Source organism: Leopardus geoffroyi, chromosome X, assembly GCF_018350155.1.
Source record: "Leopardus geoffroyi isolate Oge1 chromosome X, O.geoffroyi_Oge1_pat1.0, whole genome shotgun sequence".
In the NCBI taxonomy this organism is placed as follows: Eukaryota; Metazoa; Chordata; class Mammalia; order Carnivora; family Felidae; genus Leopardus; species Leopardus geoffroyi.
Genome location: NC_059343.1, coordinates 101,021,672 through 101,040,978, shown reverse-complemented (window position 1 = coordinate 101,040,978; position 19,307 = coordinate 101,021,672). Strand labels below are relative to the sequence as shown.

General features: G+C 36.6%; 1 pseudogene; it reads right to left on the bottom strand.

Moving 5' to 3' along the window:
* Positions 1–13,858: 13,858 nt before the first annotated feature.
* LOC123594441 lies at positions 13,859–14,851 on the bottom strand (annotated as a pseudogene).
* Positions 14,852–19,307: the final 4,456 nt, after the last annotated feature.

Sequence of the window (19,307 nt, the reverse complement as noted above, 5' to 3'; positions counted from 1 at the left end):
GTGAGCAGACAATCCTCCCTGGGACAGAGGGCTATCCGATGGGGACTGAGACTAAAGAATAACTTTCAAAGTGAAGATAAAGGGATGGTGAATGATGAACATAGATAAGGTACCCCCATGAATTTGACATAAACTTAACAGGTGACAATGCCTACATAAAATATGCACATTTTAAGGGAGCGGGTACTATTCCAATTACAATGCCCAGGTAGTCTCTCTCTATATATGAATGATACCTCATGGAACCCCAAAATATTTATAGTTAAAGAATTCAGAGCCTTTAAGGTTAAATTAAGACTATGATGCTTGTAGAATAACAAACTACATGCAGCAAGTTTTAATAGTACTGCTTAGATTACACCATGCACTTCAAGAATGCTCTAAAGCCTGAGATTTCTACAGACTTCCCTTCAGATCCCACCTTTGAGGAAAACTTCAGCAATGATATAATTTTCTTTGATTTTGCCTCAACTCTTGATTTTGGCTCAGGTTATGATCTCACAGTCGTGGGATTGAGTCCCCATGGGCTCTGCGGTGACAGTGTGGAGCCTGCTTGGGACTCTCTCTCTCTGCCCCTCCCCTGCTCCTGCACACAAGCACACTCTTTCTCTCAGTAAATAAATAAACATTTAAAAAATAATAAAAAAATTAAAATGCTTATAATCACACAAGATTTGTGTAACTTAAAACTTCAGCCAGGGGGCGCCTGGGTGGCGCAGTCGGTTAAGCGTCCGACTTCAGCCAGGTCACGATCTCGCGGTCCGGGAGTTCGAGCCCCGCGTCAGGCTCTGGGCTGATGGCTCAGAGCCTGGAGCCTGTTTCCGATTCTGTGTCTCCCTCTCTCTCTGCCCCTCCCCCATTCATGATCTGTCTCTCTCTGTCCCAAAAATAAATAAACGTTGAAAAAAAATTTAAAAAAACTTCAGCCAGAAAAGACTACAATAGAAGATGACCTTCTCCTAGTTTCCATGGAAATAACATCAAAGAAAATACATTTATCTATTTTTAATGGACTTCTGATTCTACCAGGTTATTGAAAATTACAAAACTAAAATAACAAATTTAATGTCTTAAAAAGGAAACGTGGCATTGTTTTCTCCAGAGCAGAAGGAGGGGTTATTTTACCCTCTTCCCACGCAGGACTGTCTGGAGGCATTTTTGGTTGTCACAACTAGGAGTAGGTGGTTTGGCAGCTAATAGTTCGACCCAGAGAAACTGCTAACATCTTACCATGCACAGTATGAAACTCCCCTTATGATACCTCCCACCGCAAATCAGCCAAAATATCAAGAGTGATCAGATTGAGAAACCCTGGTTTAGAAGTTTCTGTGTTACTTTTACTTCATAACTAATGGTACTTTAAAAATATTGTAATGAGGGTGGGATAGATTTTTATAATGAGGAAAATAACAGAAAATAGTGGCAAAAATTCAGACTTAAACATTTAAATAATAGGTTCACATAACTGCTTTGCCTTTTACTAGATATGTGACCTTAATTAGGTTACAAAACCTCTCTATATCTCAAGTTTCCTCTTTAAAAAAGAATTTTGAGGGGCGCCTGGGTGGCGCAGTCGGTTAAGCGTCCGACTTCAGCCAGGTCACGATCTCGCAGTCCGTGAGTTCGAGCCCCGCGTCGGGCTCTGGGCTGATGGCTCAGAGCCTGGAGCCTGTTTCCGATTCTGTGTCTCCCTCTCTCTCTGCCCCTCCCCCGTTCATGCTCTGTCTCTCTCTGTCCCAAAAATAAATAAACGTTAAAAAAAAAATTTTTTAAAAAGAATTTTGTGGGAATTAGGAAATGATGCACACGGAAGGATTTAGCATGGTACATGACAACTATAAAACATTCAGTGCATCTCCTGAATAAATGAAATAAATATTAATTTATTTCTAAAACAAACACTTTTTTACTTAAAGGTTATGTCAAAGCAGCTGAAATAGAAAGCATGTTAGTCACTTTAATGCTAATTTCTTTGACACCTTAAAGGAGACCTTTGGAGACACATAATGGTGATAATAGCAAAGGTCAAGTGCTTTCTAAACAGTCATCAATTGTATGAACTGTGGCATTTTTTTTATTAACAATGAAGAAAATGCCCCTTTTAGAGTACGAAGCTGCCTGAACACAGGCCACAATTCAAATGGAAGAGTTCAAATAGATTTTTGCCTCCATCTATAATGTAATATGAAAGGTAAGCTGAAGAACAAGACAACATTTGATAGATGGGCTCATTTGCGCTTTGAAAACTAGTTATTTAGGATCAAATCACAAGTGGAATATTCTCAGGCAGGGGTGCTTTTAGTTACATAGAGAGTGCTTGAGATTCATCATCATATCCCCACATAATTCACTGCCTTTAGAGTAGAGTGGAAATTGATAACAGCTGTGGGCAAACTCATTATGGTAGTGCTCTCTAAACAGCATATCAAACTCTTTTTCCCAGTTATATTGCCTACCCTTTTGTCCCTGGGCCTGTGTTATGAAATCTTCCATTTTGGCTGCAAATATTTTGGGTTTCCCGTCCATCATAAATTATAAATTCTATCAATATTTCAATTGCAAAGCATTTTAACACTATCATGTAGACAATGCATTGGGTAACTATGGCCCATGTCATCTAGTTTGTTTTAGAAAATGTCCTAATATACCTTAACAAGTGATGAAAAAAAAATGATCAGCCAGACAGTCTGATCATTTTCGTACAACACAATGATATCTTTAATTACTTGAGTCAAATGGTTACATAAGTTTTACTTTGAGCCTGGCTGAAAAGGAGATATGCTGCTCCAGCTTGGTCAGAGAGTGATATAATGACATTAACAAATGGTTCCAGAAAGTATCTTCCTGGAAAATTATTTTCTATCCCCAATCTGCTCCTCATTTCTTTGGAGATTTCTACATGAGAACTCCAAAACTTATTGGGATAGAAAGAAAAGCAATGGCAATAATTCTTTGGTCATTAAAACAGCACATGCTTTTTCATTCACACATGGTCAAATTTTCATTCACACATGGTCAAATTTTCATTCACACATGGTCAAATTTACTGCTCACGTATTTCCCTTTTGGTCTAAACTCTCATGACTATAACATAATTGGCCATCTGGAATTACCCCAAAATGTGTGACACCCAGTTAGTACCAAGAAACTGATAGCTGTGTATGTTCTATGGTTAATCTTATCCATCGTCTATGATTCCACATAAAAAGAAGCATTACACTGACAGCTCTACCCCTCAGCACATTTTGTTGAGGAGACTTCTGAATAGAAGCAGTTATGTGTGACTCAGGCATCTGAGCAAATGTTCAAGCTCCACTGACCCAAACTATTTTCTGCGTGTTTGTTTTTACAACCACTTGATGATATAAACTATGCATATTTTTTTTGAATTTTTCAGTGCATTTTGAGATGATCTTATAGACTTGGACATGTAGGTCTATGGTGGCTTTGTGAACATCCTTGCTTCTATCAAGCAATATAGAGAAGATTTTGGAAAGATTCCAGAATAAATAAAAGAAATAATACCTTCTAGCACTGACTCTCTCTCTCCTTGGGCCATATGCTCTCTCATGTTTAAAAGCAAATTGCTTTACATTAAAGCATGGCCTGCAATTACAGCTTGGAAAAAGAATGCATTGTATGCTCCTTTGACATGCTGCTAAAGTACCATGTATTATTATTTTCAAATCAGTGAACAAATGGAAAATTTCTATGCATCAATGATTTTTAGTTGAGAAAGAACAACATACCTAAAAATAAAGCTGTGCCAATGGGTAAATTTTGGCAAGTCTCTGAATTCAAAGAATAGTGACAACAGTGATTGGAGAATGGAAGAAAATAACTAAAGTTATTTATGGGCTTGAATATATATTATATAAATTAACCTATTTAGTATAAGTTTTGAAATCATATGAAAACCTAAACCTGGTTCTATGGTAAGTAGCTTTGCTCCTATGTAATCTTATTATTTTTTCTATTGTAATGTCTAATTAACTGGGAAACCAAAAGTAGTACACAATCAAGCTTCACATATGCAGTGGATGACTGATTACATCTGATTCAAACCCAGCTCAGCAATCATTTCCTCCTGTTATTTAAGATATAGCACTAGAATGTGAGTATAAAAAGGACAGACTTGCTTTTTCCTGTAACTTGTAGAGGGATTGATATAACAGATGGGAAGTATTTATTTTTTAAAATATCAAAGGATTTTATTTTTCAACTAAAAATATATATAATAAACATATAAATCCCCTACTATGATTAGTATTTTGGCATGAGCAGACACCAATTTTTAAATGTATAACAAACTTTAGGGGCGCCTGGGTGGCGCAGTCGGTTAAGCGTCCGACTTCAGCCAGGTCACGATCTCGCAGTCCGTGAGTTCGAGCCCCGCGTCGGGCTCTGGGCTGATGGCTCAGAGCCTGGAGCCTGTTTCCGATTCTGTGTCTCCCTCTCTCTCTGCCCCTCCCCCGTTCATGCTCTGTCTCTCTCTGTCCCAAAAATAAATAAACGTTGAAAAAAAAATTAAATGTATAACAAACTTTATTAAACCTTCTTGTGGATCAACTATTATACTAGGGTATACTTTCAGCCATTTTAGAGGATAATATGAAAGCAGTGCTATTGGATTCCAGTAAAGGCATGAAAATTGGGAGAAAGGCCAGTCCTAGGCTCAGAAAGATTGCCATTTGACTAGAGAATTAGTAATATCTAGCTAAGCTTTGCAAAACCCACGGAATCATTTAAATTCTTGTAATTGAGAGAAATAGCCATGATTAGGAAGAGATGACAGAACCATTACACACACACACACACACACACACACACACACATGCACACGCACTCACACACACACACACCACAAAGATGAGACCAGAAGTCAGAATGCTATGATCAAGAGAATATTGAGGATGATTTATGAAAATATCAAAACGAAACCTAATATCCCATAAATCCATAAATTTTTCTTTAATACATATATCACAATGCCCTACTTAGAGTAACTTTCTTTAGAATAGAAATTCTCTGAGGGCAAAGGTCATAGTTGTGCTTGGATAGCATAATGTAATTCAAAGTATAGATAATATACCTTTAAATGAGTTTAAACTCAGGTGTGCTAGAGCTAGTTCAAATCAGCTCATGATAACTGAATGGTAAATTTTCATGAAATTTGTGAACATGTTGTTCACATCATGTAAAATTAAATATGTAGGAGCGACATCAGCAAAATGGCAGAGTAACCAGCTCCATGCTCTCATCCCTCCACAGTAAAACCAAAAAACAAGCATGTCAAAACCAACTTGGTCATAATTCTGGAGAAGAATCAAAGGTTTACAGTAACCAAACAAACATTGAATCAAGAAAAAAGCCACTTATCCATGGTAGCAAATCTTTGTGACATTTTACTTGTTCTCCCTCCATCCCCTCACCAGCTTCACAGCAGTCTTAAAGATAATAGCTTGCATTCCTAGAGTGAGACCCTCTCTCAAGTTACATCAGAAGCAGAGCAGGCCTTACCAATTATTGTGTATGTTGGCTTTAACCTGTCTGGTGATTACCTGAAGTATTGTCACCAGGCACTTGTCCCAATTTCACCAAACTCAGAACTAACTCAGGCCAGAAAAGTGGCAGTCATTTCTCAAAAACTTTACAAGGTGAACAAACAACCTCAGAAGCCTGTGACATGAGATTAAAGTTGAGACATACAATAGACCACCTAAAGTCTGGAAGGAAAAGCTAGGTGGAGTTTCTTTTTAAAAAAACGGTCAATCAAAAGCACCCATGGTTATAAGGAAATTTAGCAGGCTACAAGCAAGAACATGGGAAGACACATGTACACATTAGACCTGAGAAGACCTGAGACTTATGCCTTTGCCTGATCCTTAGGCTCAGTACAAGCATGGGTAACTGTTGGAACACTCTAGTAGAGTGACAATCTGTAAAGAATGAGAGAGATGTTTTCTTTGGTTCTGGGCATTCAAGGAGATTGCTAAAAATACTAGCTAAACACAATAAAAGTGAACAGACAACTCAGTAATCATACACAAGGAATAAAGACTTTTCCAAGTTAGTTTTGAAAAGTCATTAATCAAATAGATTACACAACCTTCAACCATTAAAGAACACAGTATACCTGAAGGGAGAATTTTGTTTTCAGAATTACCATAATTTAATATCCACATGTCCAATTTTTAACAAAAAATAACAAGGCAAAAAAAAAAAAAGAATCAAAACTGCATAGCCCATTCAAAGGAACAAAATAAATTGACAGAAACCATCCCTGAGGAGGCCCACATGCTGGAATTACTAGGCAAAGATTTTATAACAATTGTTTTAAGAATGCCCACACACCGAAATGAAAATAAGGACAAAAAAAACTAAATGAAATCAAGGAAATGATGCAAAAACAAAATGAATATATCAATAAGGAGATTCACATTATAAAAGTAACCAAACAGAAATTCTGGAGCTGAGAAGTCAAATGAATGAAATGAAAAAAGTCACAAGAGATGTTTACAGCATTTCATCAGGCAGAAAAAAGGATCAATTACCTTAAATATAGGACAGTTGAAATTAATGTGTCTGAGGAACAGAAAGACAAAACAATGATGAAAAGTGAAAAGAGCCTAAGGGAACTATAGAACATCATCAAATGGAACATCATATGCATTATAGGAGTCTGATAAGAAGAGAGAGAAAGGATCAGAAAGAATATTTGGACGTATAATAGATGAAAACTTCCCAAATTTGATGAAATACATAAATGTATGGATCCAAGAAGCTCAGCAAACTCTAAGAAAAATTAGGTATCTACAAAAGAAACAATATCAAATTATCCAAACACAGAAACAAAATAAGCCGTGTCGAAAAGACAACCTACAGAATGGGAGAAAATATTTTGAAAGCATATCTCTTATAGGGGCCTATTTTACTTTATTTTATTTTTATTTTTTATTTTTCATTTTTAGAGAAAGAGAGAGAGGATGCAAGTGGGAGAGAGAGACAGAGAGAGAGAGGGAGAGAGAGGGAGAGAAAATCTCAAGCAGGCTTCACAGTCAGTGCAGAGCCCAAAGTGAGAATTGATCACACTACCCAGGATAACAATCCAAGCCAAAATCAACCAACTTGGATGCTCAACCAACTGAGCCACCCGGGCACCCCTATAGGGGATTAATATCAAGAATATACAAAGAACTATAACTCAACAACAGAAAAACAACAGAATTTAAAAATTGGCAAAAGATTTGAATACATATTTCTCCAAAAGGGATACACAAATGGCCAATAAACATATGAAAAGATTCTCAACATCATTAGTCATTAGGTAAATACAAATCAAAACCACAAGGACACAGAACTTATCACACACTATGATAACTAGGATTTTAAAAAAATACATGAAATTGGTGTTGATAAGGATACATAGCAATTGGAATCCTCATGTATTGAAGGCTGGACTGCAAAATATTTCAACCACTTTGGAGAAAAAATTTGGCAGTTCCTCAGAAATATAACCATATACTTACCACATGACCTAGCAACTCGACTCCTAGGTATATACCCAAAAGAATTGAAAATAAGGACTCAGATGCCTGTACACCAATGTTCATTGCAGCATTATTTGCAATAGCCAAAAGATGGAAACAATCCAAGTGTTCATTGGCAGATAAATGGATAAACATAATATCCACATACAATATAATAGTATCCAGCCATAGAAAGGAATGAACTTTGGTATATATCATATCATGGGTGGATTTGAAAATGTTATGCTATATGAAATGAGCCAGATTTAAAGGAAAAATGTTTTATGACCACCAATTTGAAACATCTAGAACATGTAACTTCAAGAGAGAGAAATTATAACAGAGGTTACTAGGAGCAGGGGGAAGTGAAATGTGAAGTTATTGCTTAATGGGTACAAAAAGTTTCTCTTCAAGTTGATGAAAAAGTTTTAGAAATTCAGATAAGGGATAAAGGATAAGTTACAACAATGTTGTAAACAAAATTAATGTCACAGAATTGCACATTGAAAGTGATTAAAATGGCAAAGTCTATGTCATATATAACACAATAAAAATGATTTAATAAACCCACAGCAATAAAAATAAAAACCATTAAAGAATATAAACTCACAATTTAATTTATATTAAAATTAAAGGTAAAACTTGATTTCAGCTCCAATATGTGAAGAGTATGGAAGTTGCCATCCCATCCTTACATGAATTATCTAAACATCTTAAAATCAACTTTCCTTGGACTTATCACTGAACTGAAGGGGCAGGAAAAACTTCTACTCTGAAATCTGGAGAATCAGGAAAACCCAGAAAGTCATAAACAAGATATGCTTACTTAATGCAGTTGCTGCTGGAGTTGTAACTGGTAGGAACACTTAAATGGTTATTTTGACAAATTGTCAGAGGTTGAGTATTGACTAGTGCGGGAGTGAGAAAGTGCTGAGAGCCACAGTCTGAGAAGGAGCCCCGCACTTTCATTGCTTTTACTTCTAGTAATCTTACCATGTTCTCATGTGGAAACTCCAAAAAGGTCCCCTAATGATTCTGGCAGGGAGAGGGGAAGTTAAATTGTGAAATACATCCAGAGCCTTATTCATAAGGAATGGTATTTTCAGGGAAAAAGAATTTACCAGAACCTTATCCTAGGTGTTGAAGGTACATTCCTATTACCCGAGACTTTTGTAACTTTTCTGTTATCTAAAAGGGAGAAAGCAGAGAAATTCTTGTGAAAGTTATAGTCTCAAGACACGGGACAATAAAATACTGAGGTTTACAGAACTTATCACTACATCAACAAGGCTCTAGTGTAATAAGAGTGGATTACAGATCCAAGAGTTGAAAGCCACAGACCCTATGAGTATGAGTATTTGAGGGAATTCCAAAGTAAACAAGGGAGACCAAAGCATGGGCACAAGAGAAATGTGTAGCCTTGGGCACATACGCCTACAGAAAACACGAAACATGAAACATGAAAAAGCCTAACAATTAGCCAGATTAACATGAATCTTCATACTATGGGATTACTTACTTCGGTTCCTATTACTTGATATGAAATTCCCAGTTTCAACAGAAAATAAAAAAGGAATTCAAATAAACAAGAAAAAAATACAGGCTGAAAAGACAAAGCAAGCATCAAACTAGACAGGTATGACACAATGATTAAATTATCAGGAAAGAAACTTAATGATGATAAATATGTTTAAGTCTCCAATGGAAAAAGAAGATGGCATGCAAAAGCATATGGGCAATATATACAGAAGATGGAAATTTTAGGAAAGAAATAAAAGAAAATGCTAGAAAATAAATACCATATAAGCAATGAGGAATGTCTTTGATGACCTAATCAGCAGATAGGACATGGTTGAGGATGGAATCAGTGAGCTTACATATAGGTCAATAGAAACTTGCCAAACTGAAATAAAGAGTTAAGAAACAAAAAATTCCCCAGAACATCCAAGATCAATGAGCTGAATTCCATAGCATGTAATATACATGTACTTGAAATAACACAAGGAAGATAAACAATTCAGAAGAAATTCTCAGAGAATTAATAACCCATAGTTTTCTAAAAATGATGAGAAAGATCAAACCACAGATCTGAATTAGAAGACCAAGCAGTAAATACCAAACAACTGATACCTAGTTATATTATGTTCAAACCATACAAAACCAAAGACACAATCAAAAATTTGAAAGAAACTGGAGCAGGGGTGGGAACATTACCTATAGAGGAACAGAAATGAATTACAACAGATGGTTTTTTAGAAACCATGTAAGCAAGAAGTGGGGCATCTGGTGGCTCAGTTGGTTGAGTGTCCAGCTCTTGATTTCAGCTCAGGTTATGATCCCAGGGTCATGGGATTGAGCCTCATGTTGGGCTCTGAGCTGAGTGTGGAGCCTGCTTAAGATTCTCTCTCTCTCTCTCTCTCTCTCTCTCTCTCTCTCTCTCCCCCAATGTCCCTCTCCCCTACTTGCTCTCTCTAATTTAAAAAAATTACAAAAAAAAAAGAAAGAAAAGAAACCATGGAGTAAGAAGCAAGAAGTGACATGAGAGGAAAACAAGAAACAAAACAAAACAAAACAAAACACCCTACTGAACAAGAGCTCTATATCCAGTGAAATTATCCTTCAAATGTTAAGGAGAAACACTCTCTCAGACGGGCAATACTTAAAACACCTATGAAAAAAAAATTTCTCTACATAAATTTCTATTGCAAACTATTGTTGAACAACAGCTCATCATTTGGCATAATATGCTCCACTTAATAAACCTTTATTTAATAAACTCATAACATGCAGTTAATTTTTTAAATTTTTTTCAATTTTATTTTAATGTTTGTTTATTTTTGAGACAGAGAGATACAGAGCATGAGGGGGGGTAAGGGCAGAGAGAGAGAGAGGGAGACACACAATCAGAAGCAGGCTCCAGGCTCTGAGCTGTTGGCACAGAGCCAGACGCGGGGCTCGAACTCAGGAGCTGTGAGATCATAACCTGAGGCAATGTCGTATGCTTAACCAACTGAGCCACCCAGGCTCCCCACATGCAGTTAAATTTTAAGGTGATCGATTCATTCTGCATGGCACTGTAATAGTAAATACATGATATCAATGATGGTCAAAATTAGAGAACTTTATATCCCAATGACTGAAATAATGTATACAATTAAAAAAATCATTCACAAGGTTGGGAGATCTCAGATGAAATGCAGAATGTGACAAAATAATCTAAATGTATAAACCTCACTTAAAGAGATGGAGAATAAGGAAGCACCCTAAATAAGTTTGAAAATTAATGGAATCTGAAACCAATCTATGACATATCTAGGAACTGAACAATTAAATTAATGAATGGTGAAGGATGAATACCAGGTTTCTCATTATTGGAGTAAGAGGTTACAGATAAATACTGGGAGGGGGCTAGAATCATTTCTCTGGTAATGGAGTAGAGCAGGCGACATTGGTATGAATTTATGTTTAGTTTAATATAGAAGTAGTTACATATAGAAACATAGATTTGTGTATGTACACAGGTAACTACACATACATATACTTCCTTGCTCTATTAGCTGAAGGACCTAGACATTGTAGTTGTAATAATCACACCTAGCACTCAGATTTTAATTTCTTTATTCATTCATTCATTCATTCATTCGTTCATTCGTTCATTCGCTCATTCTCAAGTTAGTTAACATACAGTGTAGTCTTGGCTTCAAGATCAGAATCCAATGATTCATCATTTACATATAACACCCAGTTCTCATCCCAACAAGTGCCCCCCCTTACTGTCCATCATCCATTTTCCCCACCCCCATCAACCCTCAGTTTGTTCTCTGTATTTAAGAGTCTCTTGTGGTCTGCCCAGATTTTAATTTCTACTACTATTCGCCAACAAAAGAAACCAGGACTCCTCAGAGAAAAGGCTGATTCTAGGACCAGGACAGGAAATACACATGATGATGAATCTGGAACATCTTGTGTCTAGAAAGTTAGAAAGTGATAAACAAACACATGCACCACAATAATGTGAAAAGGTCAAGAATCAACTGAAAGAGTTCAGTTGGCCAAGCAGGAACAATTCAAGCAGTAAAAACAACAAAAAGAAGTATTGAATTATAACCAAAATGTAATATAAATATACATGAGTCCATACTTATATACACCAATAACCAAATGAAAAAAATAGGAGAGAAGAGACAAATCTGTCATGAAGAAGAATTCCAAATAAATTTTTTGTAGATACTCCATCCTTAAGGAGAGCAAGAATAATTCCTCATTCTCTTTAAGTGTGGGCTATACACAGTGACTTATTTCCAGAATACAGTATGGAAAAGAGGAAAAAAGAGTAATTTTAGGGTGGAGAAATCTGACAAACACTATTTCAGCCAGGTGATCAAGATGAACATGAATAGTGATAAATCATATTGATAGTACATCGCCTTGATATTATGTGATAAAATGGTATGTTAACCCTATGGTCCTAGGAGAAACACATAACCATAGTCTAACCATAAGAAAAAAAATAAAACAAATCTAAAAAAAGGTAAATTCTTGATTTCATTTAGTAAGTTGTTTTTTTCATTTCCTTTGGCCACCAGTGGGATTTTTTAAACATGTAGTCCAATAAAGTCATCCATTTTGACATCTATTGATTATTCTTGTTTATTTCTTCCTGGCATATGGTGAGACAACTCAATCTACAGATTCAAGTGTTCCTTTATTTCAGAGAAGTTTCATTCCATAATAAAGTTAATTATGCATATATTTTTTGTTTCATTTGTTCTAGTTTATTAAGAGAAACCAGTTATCCCATTTTAAGGGCTTAGGTTTTGCTTTCCATATGAAACTTCTAAATAATTATTCCTTCATGTAGGTTTTTAAAGCACTGCCCATAACTTCCATAGGCCTCATTCTTCAGGTCTCTGACATACAGTGATGTATGTTGACTCTACACTTCATTGAACATAAACCAACATGGGAAAAAGTAAAATGTTTTTCTTTTGGTTTCACAATCCATTCAATACCACTGAAATACAAGAAGCACTTGGATACTTTATGGTTCACCTGCTATTACTGACATTATTTAGCATCTGTAAAGCTGAAACTCAGGTATCTCCTTGTACCTTTTCCAACGTGTTTAGTCTTGCTACCAAGTCATTTCTCTTAGATAACAGACGTAGCAGTTAAAAAAATAACATTCATGGGGTGCCTGGGTGGCTCAGTCAGTTGAGCGTCCAACTCTTGATTATGGCTCAGGTCATGATCTCACAGGGTCATAAGATTGAGCCCCACATGGGGCTCGATGCATGCTTGGGACTGTCTCTCTCCCACTCTCTCTGCCCCTCCCTGGCTCATGTGTTTATGCTCTCTCTCTCTCTCATAAATAAACAAATGTTTACATGCATTGACTCATCAAACTATGACAATGCCATGAGGCAGTACTTCAAAATGAATGAATGAATGAATGGATAAATAAATAAATAAATAAATAAATAAATAAATAAATAAATAAACAAACATTCACCTAAACATACTGGCTTTTGTGCACTTAATGCACTTGTCATCTACAAAGTGATGCTCTCTTCTTGTTGCTTTCATTTCCAACTTCCAAAGTATCATCTGTACAATTCAAGGGGCATTAACAATTGAAGGGGCTCTTTTCCAAAATTCTACATGTCTTTATTTTACAAGAATTGTGAGAGATCATGAAATTATACTTCAATTTGATCCTATACTTTCAGAATCTGTGGTTTCTGCTTGTGGTCTTTTCCTAAGTACACATGTATGTTGTTTTCTTCTTTGCTTTTAGCTCTTTCCATGAGAAGTTATGAAATCATAATCAAACTCCACTGTTTTCATGTATATGTACATGCATACGAAATAGAAGTATACAGATGATATATGTATATATGTTATTTTATATATTCATATACATACATATTTTAAGATTTCTTAACTCATTATTTTTAAAGATAGATTTTTCTTTATTCATGACCTCAACAGTATTTCTTTAGATTATAGGAGCTTTGAGCGCAAATACTTAGGAGAAAACAAGTTAAGATTGCATTATCCTGCAACTCATTAGTAGTAACATATTGCAAAGTGAAACAGCTTGGAAAAGAGGCAGGAAGGGAAGGGGTGTGAGGGAAGGAAGGTAAAGAAAAGGAACTAAGATGATCAAGTGGAATTCTTTTAATTTTTGACAGCTATGAAGTTCTTGCAAGCACAACTCTCTGCAAATTATTTTCCAAACGTGTCCCAAACGGAACAAAAACAGAGAATCCCTTAAGAACCTGAAGACGTGCAACATTAAAGGCTACGATTATCTAGTAGTAAGTTGTCGGCTGCCTCCTCTTACTGTTCTCAAGAGTTAGTGGGACGAAAAGGTCTTCCCCGTGATTGTTTTCATTTCTTTTTCCTGAGCATCTGGGCATGCACGGTTCAGAACCTTGAGGAAGTCAGAAGTTTTTGCCCGTGCACGTGTGTGAATATGGCCTTAGAGCACTTAATGCAGTTGTGAACAGAGTCCTGGAACTCTGTGTGGATCAGGTTGATGGTGCAGTCTCGAGCACTGGTATTGGTGTGGCGAGGGAACAGCATGAAGGTTAACAGAGCCAATGTTCTTGCCACCGCAGCACTGACATCTTCTGGCTCCAAAGGAGGTGCCCTGTGTCTACAGAGGACCTGTGCAACCGTGTGGCTGGCTCTGCGTCCTTTGAACTCCTGCATAGTCTAAGGCCATACCACCCTGAATGCGCCCGATCTTGTCTGAACTCCTGCATGAACACTTTTCCAATGACCAAATCATCGTTATCCTTAAACACTGAAGACTACTGTGACTGTCTTTTTTATACTCACCATCCCTATAATGGATTACTGCCCTGTTCTCTCCTTCCTTGCCCTCTTCTTGGAATTGGAAGTATTTCTCAAAGACCGAGGCAAAATAATTTCGTTTCAACATGCCAGCCTGATACACAATGGAATCCTTGGATTCTGGCAGATTTTCAAGGTTGTATAGCAAAGAGACATTGTATCTTGATTTGGGATTTACCAAGAAACTCCCATACATGCTCTTGAATAACTCATCAGCACCAAATATCTGAAGTTCCTTGTAGAATTTCAAAGAAATACTAACCATCACTTTTGTTTTGTCTCCATTAGGATTTGAAATATGATAGAAGACTCCATTGAACGAAATCTACAAATGTTACTTCTACTGCTTCTGGTTTGTTATTGGTGGCTGGGTTCTTGAACTTGAGCGTGAGTATCTCCTCAACGATGTGGTTGTTCACCTCCAGCAGGATCAGGGTGGTGGCTACACCTCCCCCCCCCATTCCCTACAAGCCTGAACCTGCCTGCCAAGTCAACCCACCCCTGCCTCACCAACAAGTTCAGTCCCCTCAAGGCCCCAGCCCTGGCAGGTGTCTTCTGCTCTCACACCCACTTCTGCTTTGCTGCCCAGATGCGTGGCCCTGTGTTGCCATTTTCCTGCCATTCCCTAGTGTACGCACACATAGGGCTAACTCATTACTTTCTTATCTTACATCATTGCTACGTGTCCAAGATACATTATTAAATGAAAGAAGCAGGCCACAAAGTAGCATAGATATACTTTGAAGGAGATTACAAAAAGTTACCCTAGCATTTTAATAGTTGTTTTTTTATTGATGGTAAAATTGCTTGTGGTTACTAATTTATAATATTGTCTAAAACTTTATGAAAATTTATTAACGTATATATTTGTTTATAAAATTTTCCTTTGCAATAACTAAACAAATTCTTGCTCTGACAGAGCTCACGTAACAATGTTTTTGTGGACCAAAATGATAAACAAGTAACTCCATTAAATGTCAGAATGCAAGTATTACACAAAAATTACAAAGATCTATCAAGGTTCAAAACAGAGGATTACTGCTGGAAAGTTGTTTAACTAAACTTTACAAATCTATATATAATTCAAAGGAATCCTGTAGTAAATTTTTAAAGAAAAGAGAAAAAAAATCATTTGTATGATGGGAACCCTTATCACATAGACTGTTAGGAAAAGTCGTGACTTTGAATATTAATTGTCTTCCATTATGAAGATGGGAGAAATACCCACGCTTCTTTCAAAGGCCCATGTATACTCTTAATCCTCTGTCACAGTCACCCTACATCTCTTACAATATGAAGAACTGCCTGGTGTCTGCTCTGGTTTGATAGAGCTTAATTTTGTATGTAAAGACTGGCAAACGTGTTTATAGGCATTCTTGCTTGATCCCTGAGTCACGTGATCTGAAACTGCCCCAGCTGCTTCCTTAGGCACAGTTTTAACCATAGTTCCTAACTCAACTCTATACCTTCTGCCCAAGTACCAGCTGTGAATCCTGACAGCAATCATGAACGATTCTAACTTAATTTCTGCTTAGCTGTAACCTCAATATGCTGTGACTATTGCCACCCACATTCCACCCACATTCCAATCCTGTCCTCTGCCCCATCTCTTTTACACACACATACACACAAACCCTGTTCATATAATCACATCTAAATCTGTTGCCCAAAGCCAGTTTTAGTTTCTGAAAGCCAACCCAAGAATATCTACTCAGAACTGGACTCCTGACTGTTTTCCAGACACCTTGGCCCCTTTACTCCACCATCAAAACTTGTAAGAAGTAAACATAATTATTCTCCTGTCTCTTAAAAGCTCTAATGTTCTACCTTGGCTGGTAGAGTCTGGTCTGGGGATGATTTAAATACCGTTTATCTCTTACTAGGTATGTATACTCATTTAAAAAACATTTTAAGGATCTTTTGAACCTCAAAGCCAACAGCCTTGTCTCTAATCCATTATTTACAACACAATAGCCTTCCTACAGCTGTATTTTAAGCAAAGAGATCTTGGATGATCAGATATGTTTGCTTGGCTTTTGCTGAAAGTGAACATTGGAAGGCAGAAATAAATGTCAGTTCTTTATTCTGTCCTTCTACAAGTTTCTCTGTCTTTGCCATCTATGTTTTAGAAATATCTGTTTTTCTCTGTTTTATTTTTAATAAATAAGGATATTGGGAAATAATCCCAGAGAGTTATTCATGTCCTTTAAGAAGGAGATGAATTCATGGGCTACTTCTAGTGTACATACAATTAAGCTTAAAATGATGCTATAACTTCAGCATGTCTTATTTTCTCCTCTAGTCTCTATACATATCTATGCAGATAAGTCACCTTTGCTCTGAAAATTTTGGATTCAAAATCAAGGTATAGCAACTGGAGACTCAGAAGTTCAGAGCAAATTAAGATGTGGTTTTATTTAGTACATAAATATCATGAAAAATAAATATGCTTTACATTTCTTACTTAGAGTAATTGAGATTGAATGCCTTGCTCACCTGTTAGCAGATATTAAAATCATACGTGTTTTTTATTTTATTTTATTTTTTTTTTAATTTTTTTTTTCAACGTTTATTTTATTTTTGGGACAGAGAGAGACAGAGCATGAACGGGGGAGGGGCAGAGAGAGAGGGAGACACAGAATCGGAAACAGGCTCCAGGCTCCGAGCCATCAGCCCAGAGCCTGACGCGGGGCTCGAACTCACGGACCGCGAGATCGTGACCTGGCTGAAGTCGGACGCTTAACCGACTGCGCCACCCAGGCGCCCCGATACGTGTTTTTTAATGTTCCTAAATACCGAACCATATTTGTACCTCATATAAAGTTAGACTAATTTATATAAAGCTCAGCACATACTTTTACACTTTCAAATTCTGTGGAAATGTGAATTTAATATAAATTTGGGTCATAAATCTATTTTTTTCAATACTAACAACAAGTCTATGAATTGGTATGAGGCCACTTCCATGTGACAATAAACAACAAAGTCTGCATGAAAATAATGCATTCCTAGAGTTAATAAAATGTATTCCTGTTTGGTAAAGGGGAAGATAAAGACAATGGATGGATTATAAAGTAAGGTATAAAATAGGTGAGATTAGATAATTCAAAATAGATGAGATTAGATAATTCAAGAAAAACTTAACAATGACTCACTTTACCCTTTTAAACAAACATGCAAACATGACCTAGTATCCAAATTTTCACACTTGCCTTCTATTCAACTGAGACTTTTCCTTCTTGGGCTTGGAGTACTGACTACTCTTTGAGAAAGATCTTTCTTATATTGATTTCCCCTTCAACCCATGCTTCCCCACAAATTATCCTTCTTATATATAGGTGGTTCAATTTCTCTTTCATCTTTCCTGACTGTAGTAGGACAGTAGATAGAGTAGCAATAAAGGGCAGTTTTTATTGTCCCCATTTCATTGACAAGGAAACTGAGGCTCAAAGAGTATGTTATTCTAAATTAAAGAGCTGTTAAAAAAGAATATTCAAAATGCAACTTTGCCTATTCTTATTTTCCAATAAGATATCTTTTCCAGAAAGTGAACCATATTCTACAAAAAAGAATTTTCTAGAAAGCTATTGCTATAACAACTATCTTTGAACATCATGTTATCTGTCACTTTGTTTTTGTGTTTGTTTTGTTTTGTTTTGTTTTTGTTTTTGAGAGAGAGCATATGCACACGAGCAGGGGAGGGGCAGAGGGAGAATCATTTTTTACATTATTATTATTTTTTTAAATATTTTGAGAGAGAGTGTGTGCGCATGCAAGTGGGACAGGGGCAGAGAGAGGGAGACAGAATTCCAAGCAGGCTCTGCACTGTCAGTGCAGAGCCCAACATGGGGCTTAATCTCATGACCCTGAGGCTAGGGCCTGAGCCAAAATCAAGAGTCTGAGACTTAACTGAGCCACCCAGGTGCCCCAGTCACTTTGGATACAGTATCAAAATAGCCCTTGGCCACACATTCTACATAGTAAGTTCCCTGATACTTAATCATTAATTAATTCAAAAATATGGAAATATATGGGAAAAGAGTAATGAACAAAGCAAATATGAACCTAGTCTTCAGAAAGATTGAAGTCTTTTGGGAAAAAGCAAAAACTGTACTTATATTAGTGTTTATCACATGCTAAGAAGCATTAAAGTGAATTGTCATGATTTGCATACACCAAAAGAAATGAGAATTACTGGTAGGTAACATTGGTATTTGAATCATGACAACAGGATATTACACAGGGGAGCTTAAATAAAATGCAAATTATCTATTCATCCTTTTACTCTTCAGTTTTGATAAGGAACCAAGAGATGGAAAACAAAAGCAAGGGGGGGAAAGGCAAGGAGAGGTATCTTCCTTCTTATATGTCATTGTTTACATATTATAAGCTAGGTTTTTGCCTTGTTGTTGGCTCTTTTTTTTTTTTTTTTTTTTTTTTTTTTTTTGCTTATTTTGATGTTCTTGCCTTGTAACCTATATCAGGTAATCAGCGTAATCATATTCTCCTGTATCAAGACCCTATCTTGGTACTCTGAACAGCATGTCAAAACAGTACCCAGGTTCAAAACGACTAATTTTATGAGTTCTTCTAGAGACTGGAGTGTTCTTTCCCCAGTAGTGTCAATGCTTCCAGAGTCATTGATAGAAATAGACTGTGGTTATCTTTGCCCAGTATAACTGCAAGTAGCATTTAAATTCCTTTCTCCTTAACCATCTGCTTGACAAGCACACAATCAATTTCTTATTGACAAAGACCCAACACTAACAGCGGGCTAACTCTTTCTTGATATCTCAGACAGGCTACCTCTTAGCCTGCCATACCTGAGCAGACATTTCTGGTCTCTAGCTTCTAGCCCTTGGTGACATAGCTTTGTCACTATAATCTAAACCTAAGTCTAACAACAGAGGGCACACT